Here is an 11192-nt window from a genome sequence, read left to right on the forward strand (position 1 = left end):
AAATGATACACTGCAATTTACATTATCTAGAAATCAATCATTAGAAAATATTACATTTATACTGAAATGTATACCAATAACTTCATAATTATATCTTAATTTATTCATATCTCTATTTTCTACCTTGCGGAAATAAAGATAATCAATTATATATATACATTAAAAGATTCAAGCTTGAAAAACTATGTGTATGCATTTAGCTGAGGACCTGGTAGAATCGGCATAGTAAGTTTAAAGATTTGAGTAATTGAGAATGGTTTATAATGACATACCGTCCATTTTCTTACATGCGCCCTGTCCTGTTTGATGCCTTGCTATGCTCATTGTTGGTGGATGCGTCCTGTGTCGGGGGATGCGTTCATTGAATGCTGCCCATCCTTGTCGATCTCGTTTTATATAAATAAAGGAAATTAATTAATAAAGGAGTTTTTCATTCATGTTACATTGGGGCTTTGTGTTAAGGACATGTAAATCGAATATTATTTTACAAATCTATTTTAATATTTATATTTAATATCAGGTCGAATTTTCTAAAATATGATTGACAAGATCAACAAGGAAAGGCCACGTTCAATGAACGAGTAGAAAAAGGAACGTTTGTAAAACAAATTAGACAAAAGGTTCTTCAATGTCTCGGTATGGTCAAAATATATCTAAAATAGACTATCGCAAATAATGTAATTTATGAATTGTCATTTGTCATTTGTCAATACAGTTCAAGAAGTTTCAGTATCGTTTACATATTTTAAGTCGAGATTAAATCTTTCATCTTAAACAAAACGTTCTTTGATAGATATTTTTGAGTCTGTGCTGGGTGGCGTTTTTGAACAGAGATCAATCAAACCGAGCCTGTAGCATACTCCCGTGTTTGACATCATATAGGGTTACTACATATCACTAATTTGATACACCATATTGATTGCTATTAATTTCAGGTGTCTTTCGATATTTAGTTAACCATTCAAAAATAGCGCATACATAAATTGCACGTTTATTGTACATTGTACTATAAAATGTTTTGTTTTTATGCCCCCGCCGTAAAATGGCTGGGGCATATAGTGTTACCCTGTTCCGTCTATCCGTAATTATGTCATCATCAGTTTCCGTTCATTATCTTAATAACGGTTGCACACATTCAACTCACAGTGGACATATGGATATATCATGAGAATATAAAGACCAAGTTTGAATTTGGTTATGGTCCGATGATTTTTGACAGAGTTATGCCCCTTTATTAAATTTTCAGTTTCCGTTCATTATCTCCCAAACGGTATTACACATTCAACTCAAATTTCATATATAGATGCGTTGAATAAATGCGCAGGTCAAGTTCGAATTTGGTCACTTTGAAATAATATCAAATTTTCAGTTTCCGTTGGTTTTTTCCCAAACGGTATTACCGTTCAACTCAAATTTGACATATGGATACGGCAAAGGAATGCGCACGTCAAGTTTGAATTTAATCATGGTCTGGCGGAATAATGCCCCTTTCACTTTGAAAAAAGGAATTTTTCAGTTTCCATTCATTATCTCCCCAAACAGTGGTATATATATATATTCAACTCAAATTTAACATACGGATATGTCATAAAAATACACCGATCAAGTTCGAATTTTGTCATGGTTTGATGATAGCTGACAGAGTTATCTCTCTTGAACTTTGAAAAAAATCCGAAATTTTTAGTTTCCGTTCATTATCTCCCCAATGGTTGTTCACTATCAACTCAAATTTGACATATATGTACATCTTAGGAAAAAGCAGTTCCCTTAAACCTTATATCGTCTCCTTAACTAAGAAGAAACAAACAAACACAATTATCATTTCATAATTTCATATTTAATTGCGGAAAGCACTTGGGTCGGCGATTCTAATCAACTTGTTGCGCTTTCTTAGTTTCTCAGTGAGTTCTGATAACAACTCCTTCGAATAATCGAATTTACAATGTTCAATAGCCCAAACAGCCTGTTTGGCTAATTCTTCGAGCTCTGAATTGAAAATAAATTGAATCTTGTTACCCTGGAATTTCCAGACGAGTTCTTGTTCTGATCTCAACTTCTTGACTTCTGAAGCCACGTTGAAGCTGTTGCCCTGAAGTTCTTGTTTCAATGATTGAACTTCTTCCCGCTGAGTTTGTAATTCGTCAAGAACACGTTGAAGTTGGTTTTCAACCCGTGAAGTTTCGCCCGGCGAAGACAAGCCGTCATTTATGTCGCCGTTTGCCACGTTGTCATTTTCCATCATGCAAAAATAATCGACGTGTAGAATGGTCAGTAACCCAAAGCTGAACTGACACATAACTTGACTACCGTTACGCACGAAAACTTCGTGCGCTAATCGCGACCCCTATCGAAGACTTTACACGATTGAAGGGAAAATAATTTCTTTCTAATTCGTCTGCTCAAACGAAAGAAATTATATTTCAAGTTGAATTTAGTTGTGGTTCAATGATTTTGAACAAAGTTATCTTTCTTGAATGTTGGAAAAATTTTAAAATTTCAATTTCAGCACTCATACATTTGTGGCAATGAATGTAGCCATTATTTTGGCTACAAATATGCGACAAATTTTACAAAAGGTTAATACTGAATTGTTTCAGTGCCTTGAACTTTGTATAAAAATGATTTGTGTTTACATTGAATGGTTTTAAGGGCTTTCAACTTAAAATGAAAATAATTACTTTGTGCAAAAAAATGGAATTAAATATTATAACATCTGAAATTTTGGCTGCATGCGGGGCAAATGTTGCGTGACGACACATTTCTAGTTTCTCAAATAGACAGTATAATTGCCAATCCTTTTTCAAGAATTATACAAGGAAAAGCGATACATGCTTGAGACAGACTGTCATTTTGATTAACTGGTGAATTGATTCCCGTTTGTTTGATTTATTTGGCCATAACGGAGTGAGTCAGATACGATATGACAATTTTAAAAACAAGTTTCCAATATTGCATTAAATCAAATTATCTTTCCATTTATAATTAAATTATAATAAATAATATGTTTACTGCTTCTATTTTGCGTTGTTATTGGTAAACAAGCTTTGAATTTGGTTCACAGCACATTCATTCACAAGTCTTGAAATTTGTAGGCCGAGACTGGTCGGAAGAAAATAATAAATTTTATGAACACTAAGTCCACTTAGCAATCAATTTTCAGTTTAACAATAAAACATGTTTGTAATTATCAATGAATTGATATATCTATACTAATTATTTCAATTTATGTTAATCATGATGAAGTTCTGACACGAATAAATTTATAAAGTATTTAAATTAGCATTTACTGTTACTTTTTGCTCAGAATATTAAGTCTTGCTAATATCTAAAATTATGATGATTCATAAATACATGTGGGCATATCTAATTTTAGTTATAACATGTTAACATGTTGGAAAAGCATAGACACGTGTAGCATATGTTGTTGCGGCCAAAAATATGTTTATGGTATGGAAAAATCATCAAAAATGTCAAACCTTTGAGAAAGCACTTAAATTCATGTATACTCAAATTTTTTTGGTCACGTTTGCATCTTTTTGCTCTAAAACCTTCGTCATAGTTAATATGTCATTTTGACATTTAATATGATTTGTAATAATATCGACATTTATACCCGTTTAATTGTTGCCTTTCTTTTGGCATACGTTCCAAGTATCGCTGTATGAATAATGACATACTCTTGAAACACTGAAAAGGAAAACATTTAAATTATACTATAAACCTTGCAAAATTGATTTGTTCATAGTATACATAGTATATAAAGAGATATATCACCTTAATGCTATAACTCCAAATTTAATGACCATTTACAAACACTTAGATGGTAAGAAACACGTGTTAATATGATTTATTGTTGAGACACTGTTGTGACTAAAGTGTATGACTTTACAGAACACTAAAAGCTATTTAGATATGTATCAAGAAACTATGCACTTGGGAGCTATATCTTAGTGTCTGATGACAATTTATTTCTGTATTGATGGATTAAACTGATCGTAAAACACGTCTTTTCCAATAAGTTTATAACACCCTACATATGAGGTTCTGCTTTAAGTAAAATTTGATTATTTTGATTACAAATTAATTATTATGATGATTAATTAATATTGTTTTAGTTACTTTCTCCAATGCTCCATCCTGATTCATTCGTATAAATAGCAGTCAATTGAAGATATTACTCATTCTTAAAACGCCTGTTATGTATGTTGTAGACTTTGCCGCGTTTTAATAAATAAATATAGTTATTGAATTGTCTATCAAGAATTCGTCTTTACTATCAGACCAATAAATGCATGGGTAGTGTCATGTTTAAAAGGCATTTTGTTTTAGGTCCCAAATAACAATAATGTCTAACATAAACTAAAGAGGAAATCAAGTCAATCACGATACTCGATTATAATGGTTACAGCAAGCAATAATAAAATTATTTTATGTGAGCAACCCTATAAATTGTAGCCTGCGTGTGTTGCTCTGATTGAATTGCCACTGAATATCAAACAGGGAAAACTTAGGAAACAATTGTTACGTGTTCGATTGCCGCTTCTGTACATTTTATTTCTGTTATTCTGTCTATACTATACATTGTCTGTATAGTATATTTCATTAATAGTTACAAGGAAAACATAAGATCAATATCCTATGAAATTAATTCAGGATTTTTCAAAGTGATACTTTTACAAATAACCAATAATTATCATTATTTATTATATTGATAGAAGGTGTTGTTTAACTCTTTACATTAAAGAGGCATTATGCGCGTTTTTTCCACTGTCAAGCTGAGGTAAACTTGTTGTATTTTTCAAACGTATATTTCAGAATTGCAAACAAGAAAGTATTATATAATAACGGATGTATTAACTATGTTTCTGAGAAGTCCATGAATTTGTTATTAAACATTAATATTGTTGCATAGTTTTGTATAAATGATAAATAAAGCAGTATTTTACTGGAACAAATTTATTAAAAGAAAAATAGAAATGACTAGTTAGATACGTTTCAAATTCCAAAAACTAAACAAAAGACGCGGAAACGTGAGTGAAATTGGCTTACCCGTATTGTGAAATTTCTAAAGTGACTATAAATATCATTACGAATAATTATGATTATTTTATTTACAGTTCCATTATAAATTGCTTATTCAGCCCATTGTATATTTCTATATAGATATATTAAAGCAGTACCGGAAGGATTAAAACCTTATCAGTCTGACTTAATTTTCTGTTTTAGTATACATCATTCCCTATTCATTTTACATTTACGAGATTCATTTCTATGTTTAGAAATTCGGCTTAGGTTGTACGTACGTTTTGTGTGTCACAGACTTGTCTATTTATGTAGTATAGCTATTTCTAAAACATATTTATAATATGTTTAGACACCGTTCTTTTATAAAAATTACAAATGTTCTGATGTTTGTAATGATAACAAAATGTTATTTCAAAAGAGGAAGGCATTTTATAAACATAGAAACATGTTTCTCCCAGGTGATTAGCTCATAACAAAAATATATTCTTGCTTTATTTTACGAAATTATTCACATTGTCCTGTATTACATATTATATCAACATTATTGGTGTAAGGTGAGAATTTTCAAGCGTCATAGAAAAGTCCATTAAGAATATCATGTATCGACCTTTATTCACCTTGCAATTACCATTATACTAAGATGACATGCTGTGAAAAACAATTGCTAATTTCCATATGTCACTGCAGCCTTTTTTATGCTCAATATCTTGTAGAAATAAATATTATTCCAACCAATTCTGAAACCCTTTTTGAATTTTTCATCATACGTTTTTAAGATCGTTGAAATAAAGCCACAAACACACATTTGACACATATGAATGAATAAATGTGCTGATCGTGATGCGAGTAATTAAATGGCAAGATTTTGTTTGAATTTTGTTAGATCTGTGCAATATATGTCGTTTTTGCAATTAAATATTGAATGTTTGTATTATTGCTCAACAAATTCGTTCATTCCAATATATGGCAATATTTGCCTTATTGGTAATAGATTTCTAAATCCTTTGGAATTAATGGTTGTGCACAAATAAAAGGTTTTGTTGATTTCCCTTCGGACGGGCGGGGAAAAAATTTTCGTAATAGTTTTCTCAGCAACTACTTATCACAGCCTTTTGATATTTGGTATACAGCATCAACACATGGTCCCATACTGTGGGATTCGATTTCAGGTCTGTCGCTCATCTACTTCCTGTTTGCTGACTTAGTTAAATTTTCAACATTAATGGTCAATAGTAAGAAATTTTCGTAACAGTTTTCTCAGCAACTACTTATCACAGCCTCTTGATATTTGGCATACAGCATTAACATGTGGTCCCATACCGTGGGATTCGATTTCAGGTCTGTCGCTCATCCACTTCCTGTTTGCCGACTTAGTTAAATTTTCAACATTAATGGTCAATAGTAGGAAATTTTCGTAACAGTTTTCTCAGCAACTACTTATCACAGCCTTTTGATATTTGGTATACAGCATTAACACATGGTCCCATACTGTGGGATTTGATTTCAGGTCTGTCGCTCATCCACTTCCTGTTTGCCGACTTAGTTAAATTTTCAACATTAATGGTCAATGGTAGGAAATTTTCGTAACAGTTTTCTCAGCAACTACTTATCACAGCCTCTTGATATTTGGTATACAGCATTAACACATGGTCCCATACTGTGGGATTCGATTTCAGGTCTGTCGCTCATCCACTTCCTGTTTGCCGACTTAGTTAAATTTTCAACATCAATGGTCAAATTAGTAAGAACTTTTCGTTACAGTATTCTCAGCAACTTCTTATCACAGCCTTTTGATATTTGGTATACAGCATTATCATGTGGTCCCATACCGTGGGATTCCATTTCAGATCTGTAGCTCATCCACTTCCTGTTTGCTGACTTAGTTAAATTTTGACATAATTATTGATCAATAGATAGTAGGAAATTTTCGTAACAGTTTTCTCAGCAACTACTTACAACAGCCTCTTGATATGTGGTTCACAGCATTGACATGTGGTCCCATATTGTGGGATTCCATTTCAGGTCTGATGCTCATTCTTTTCCGGGTTACCAACTAAGTTAAATTTTCAACATCAATGGTCAGACAGTGGTAGAAAATTTAAGTATCGTCATCACAGCCTCATGATATTTGGTATACATATGCAACCCGGCCTTTTCTGTCTTTGACCCATTTTTTAAGCTTAGCTTTATTAATCCTACTTAAGATTCAAATGACTCTTTCTGGTACAGGAAACAGTTCGGGTAAATATAGTATGATATTCATGGCAAAGCAGTCGAATTCTGTGTAATAATCTTTCACTATTTTTTTATTATTTTCTTTAAATTAAAGCAATTTTTGGCGTTTTAAAAATGTAATTGCAATTCATCTTGATCCATGTTTATTATAAATGTGTATCTTTATAAAACAGTTGCATGATGCCCGAAGTATATCAATCAGTACTCAAGATATTAACATTTAACGATGCTCAGCCATAGCAATCATTTAGTATTGTTTTATCATGTGTTGTAAGCTTTCACAGATTCATAGTTTTAATAACAGGTTTTCACACTCTTAAATGATATAATTTAGACAAAATATTATACTTTTTCACAATTTTCAACAACTATAAGAATGTAAATTGATGGCATGATAAAAGACAATGATTTCCTTTTGATTATTAATAATTAGAAAATTCATTTCTCTCCTGCAGTAATTTTATATAAAGGTTTATATTGATGTTGACTTATGTTGACATATTTTGTCAACTATATATATGTACACTCTACTCTATGTTTATAATAATATTCAAATAGAGATATTCAATGAATAAGAAGTATGTTCTATTTTGATAACAGTAATATTCGCATATTCTTAAAAAATTATATACATTTGGAAATTGGCCAGACACGCATTCTAAATCAATTTAAAACTAAGTAATTACTGTGTATTGGTAACTGTTATTATTTACTTCTTATATAACTAAGCCTATCAGTAACGTTATTTTATTCTATGAACAGTTTGCTCTTACTTTTTAATTGCTGAATATATCTCCTAACTTAAAGACACATTTCTCACAAACATTGAACTTGTAAATGCTATGGAAAAGACTTCTTGCAGTTTTTTTATAAATTAGATTCCATTTTAAATCTAATTTCTAATAGATCCAGTAACGGCTTTCAACAACATGTTGTAATTACCACATAAGCTAGTATCATTTCCCTTTATCTGTGAAACAAAACGTTTAAGTTTATCAATTATTTATATTACCTCGACTGACAATATATGAGGCCATTATAAGCTTCCGTAGCTGTTTAACAATTTGATAAATCGCCTATTATTTAATGTCTATGGCATTTGGAATATTTGTGGGTTTTTTCTCTATGTTAGATATTGGGACAACGTCATCTCCTTAACATTCATGATATACATGTAGCTACTTATACACTTAAATGATTTAGGGATAAATATAACTGAGACAGTTTAATAGGAAAATTAAGGTAAATGATTTCAGTCTTTACGATATGGTGAATTCATTGAAATATCACTGAATACCCTGAGGAAATTATGATTATTAGAATCGTTGTGTGAGTCGATTGAACTGTTATCTATGTTAATACGAGAACTCCATCACCAGATGCTGCCTGATGGGAAATTCAATCTTAATATGAAAAGTCCAAGATTTATTTTGTAATACAAACTATACAAAATTAACTATGACTTTTTAAATGAAATAAAAGTTATGTGTATATTCAATGTCAGTTTATCATATTAAACTTTAAAACTCTTTTAAGTTTGCAAAGTCTGTTTGATAAGAACCTAATAAAATGTATTTTGATAGTATGATTTTTTTAATAATTGTTTAATTTTTTATCAAGTGGTGAGTTTAACTATACGCAAAACCTTTTTTACATTAAAAACAGATATAAATAATCTAAGAAATATTAACCTCATGAAGCCAAAGGTACGTTGACTAATGATTGGATGACGAAACTGTGATTGTGTTTAAAGCACATATAATGGCAGAGCATATGCACTCGGAGCAACAGTGTAGGCTTTATAGTAACTAAACTTGTAATTTAACAATGAGATTATTTTATATTCCGACATTTACGTTGGTATATTCGTTTTCTAAAGTCGAAATAAGAGTCAAGTTTCATGGGCCGGTTGAAAGTAATAAAGTCTTTGTAGCCAATACATGTGTCAAGAGGATACTCAGATTTGTGTTCAATTCAATATCGGGATTCATTAAATGGTGTGAAGCTATATCTAACGTAATATTTTTCTTAAATTATAATTATTTTGACATAAGTACTCGTTGTATCTCTTGACATTTGGCTGACAACAACATTACGCTAGAAGGAAAGAATTAGCGTGAATCAGGGATATATACTCTAATAGCAAGTACATATAAAGATGTAAAAGAAATAACAACCATCTACAGAAAAATAATGCAACCAATTTATTATTTGATGTCTGTTGTAATAGATAATACAAAGTAAATCAGTTATTGGTAATAACGAATTGAAACATGCTTTAAAGTTTTCTACTGGCTTTATATTACATATTATTAAATGAAGTTGTTTGTTATAAATATATGCTTTACGAAGAAGTTAATGATATTTGTACAAAATTAAAATCTTTTATTGATGATTTTTATAAAAAATGTTTATCCTAGGTAATGTGTTGACTGAAGACCATTTTTGTGAAAACAAAGTATAGTGTAACAGACCGAATAGTAAACATTTTGATTTTTTGAATGAATGAAACTAGCCTGATATTCGTGTTTATACTATGCAGTTTCACTCACTTTTAAGCGCTTCTACTTATTGACAGGAAGAAAGTATCAAATTTTAATTCTGTAACGTAGTGAGTCAGAAACGATATGAAAATTTTAAAAACAAGTTTCCGATATTGCATTAAATGAAAGTATCCATTTATAATTAAATTATAATAAATTATATGTTTATTGCTTCTATTTTGCGTTGTAATTGGCACACAAGCTTTGCATTTGGTTCAAAGCACATTCATTCTCAAGTCTTGAAATTTGTAGGCCGTGACTGGTCGGAAGAAAATAAGAAATTTTATGAACACTCAGTCCACTCAGCAATAAATTGTTAGTTTAACAATAAAACATGTTAATTATCAATGAATTGATATATCTAAACGTAATTATTTCAATTGTTGTTAATCATGATGAAGTTCTGGCACGAATATTTTTTATGGAGTATTTAAACTATGCATTTAATTTTACTTTTTTTATCAGAACACCTGATATATATATCTCGACAACTATGACGATTCATAAATTCATGTGAACATATCGAATTTTAGTTATAAAATGCAGGAAAAGCATAAACACGTGTAGCATATGTTGTTGCCTTTGCAATAACCGGCCGATAATCTGTTTATTGTATGATAAACCATCAAAACTGTCAAACATTTTAGAAAGCACTTTAAGACATCTATTCTCAAACGTTTTAGTCACGTTTGCATCTTTTTTCCCCTAAACCTTCGTCATTATCTATATGTCATTTTGACATTTAATATGATCTGTTATATCGACATAAATACCCTGTTGATTGTTGCCCTTCTGATGTCATACGTTCCAATTGTCGCTGTATGAATAATGACGTACTTTCATATACTGAAAAAGAAAACATTTAAATTATACCATAAACCTTGCAAAATTGATTTGTTCCTAATATATAAAGAGATGTGTCACCTAAATGCTATAACTCTGAATTTAATGTAAGGTAGGTAATAGTAATAAAAAATTCTTTATCAAATCTCTGACCATTTACAAACACTCAAATGGTAAGAAACACGTGTTAATATGATTTATTGTTGAGACACTGCTGTGACTAAAGTGTATGACTTAACAGAACACAAAAAGCTATTTACATACGTATCAAGAAACTATGCACTTTGGAGCTATATCTTAGCGTCTGATGACAATTTATTTCTGTATTGAAGGAGAATACTGATCGTAAAACACGACTCTTCCAATAATTTTATAAAAAGTACATCCTTCATATGAGTACTGCTTTAAGGAAAATTTGATTAATTTGATTACAAATATGATTATTAACAATATTGTCTTAACTACTTTGTCAATGCTCCATACTGATTCATTCGTATAAATAGCAGTCAATTGAAGACATTACTCATTCTCAAAACGCCTGTTATG

This window comes from Ruditapes philippinarum, unplaced genomic scaffold, assembly GCF_026571515.1.
Source record: "Ruditapes philippinarum isolate M1 unplaced genomic scaffold, ASM2657151v2 ctg5804_1_1_1_1, whole genome shotgun sequence".
NCBI lineage: Eukaryota > Metazoa > Mollusca > Bivalvia > Venerida > Veneridae > Ruditapes > Ruditapes philippinarum.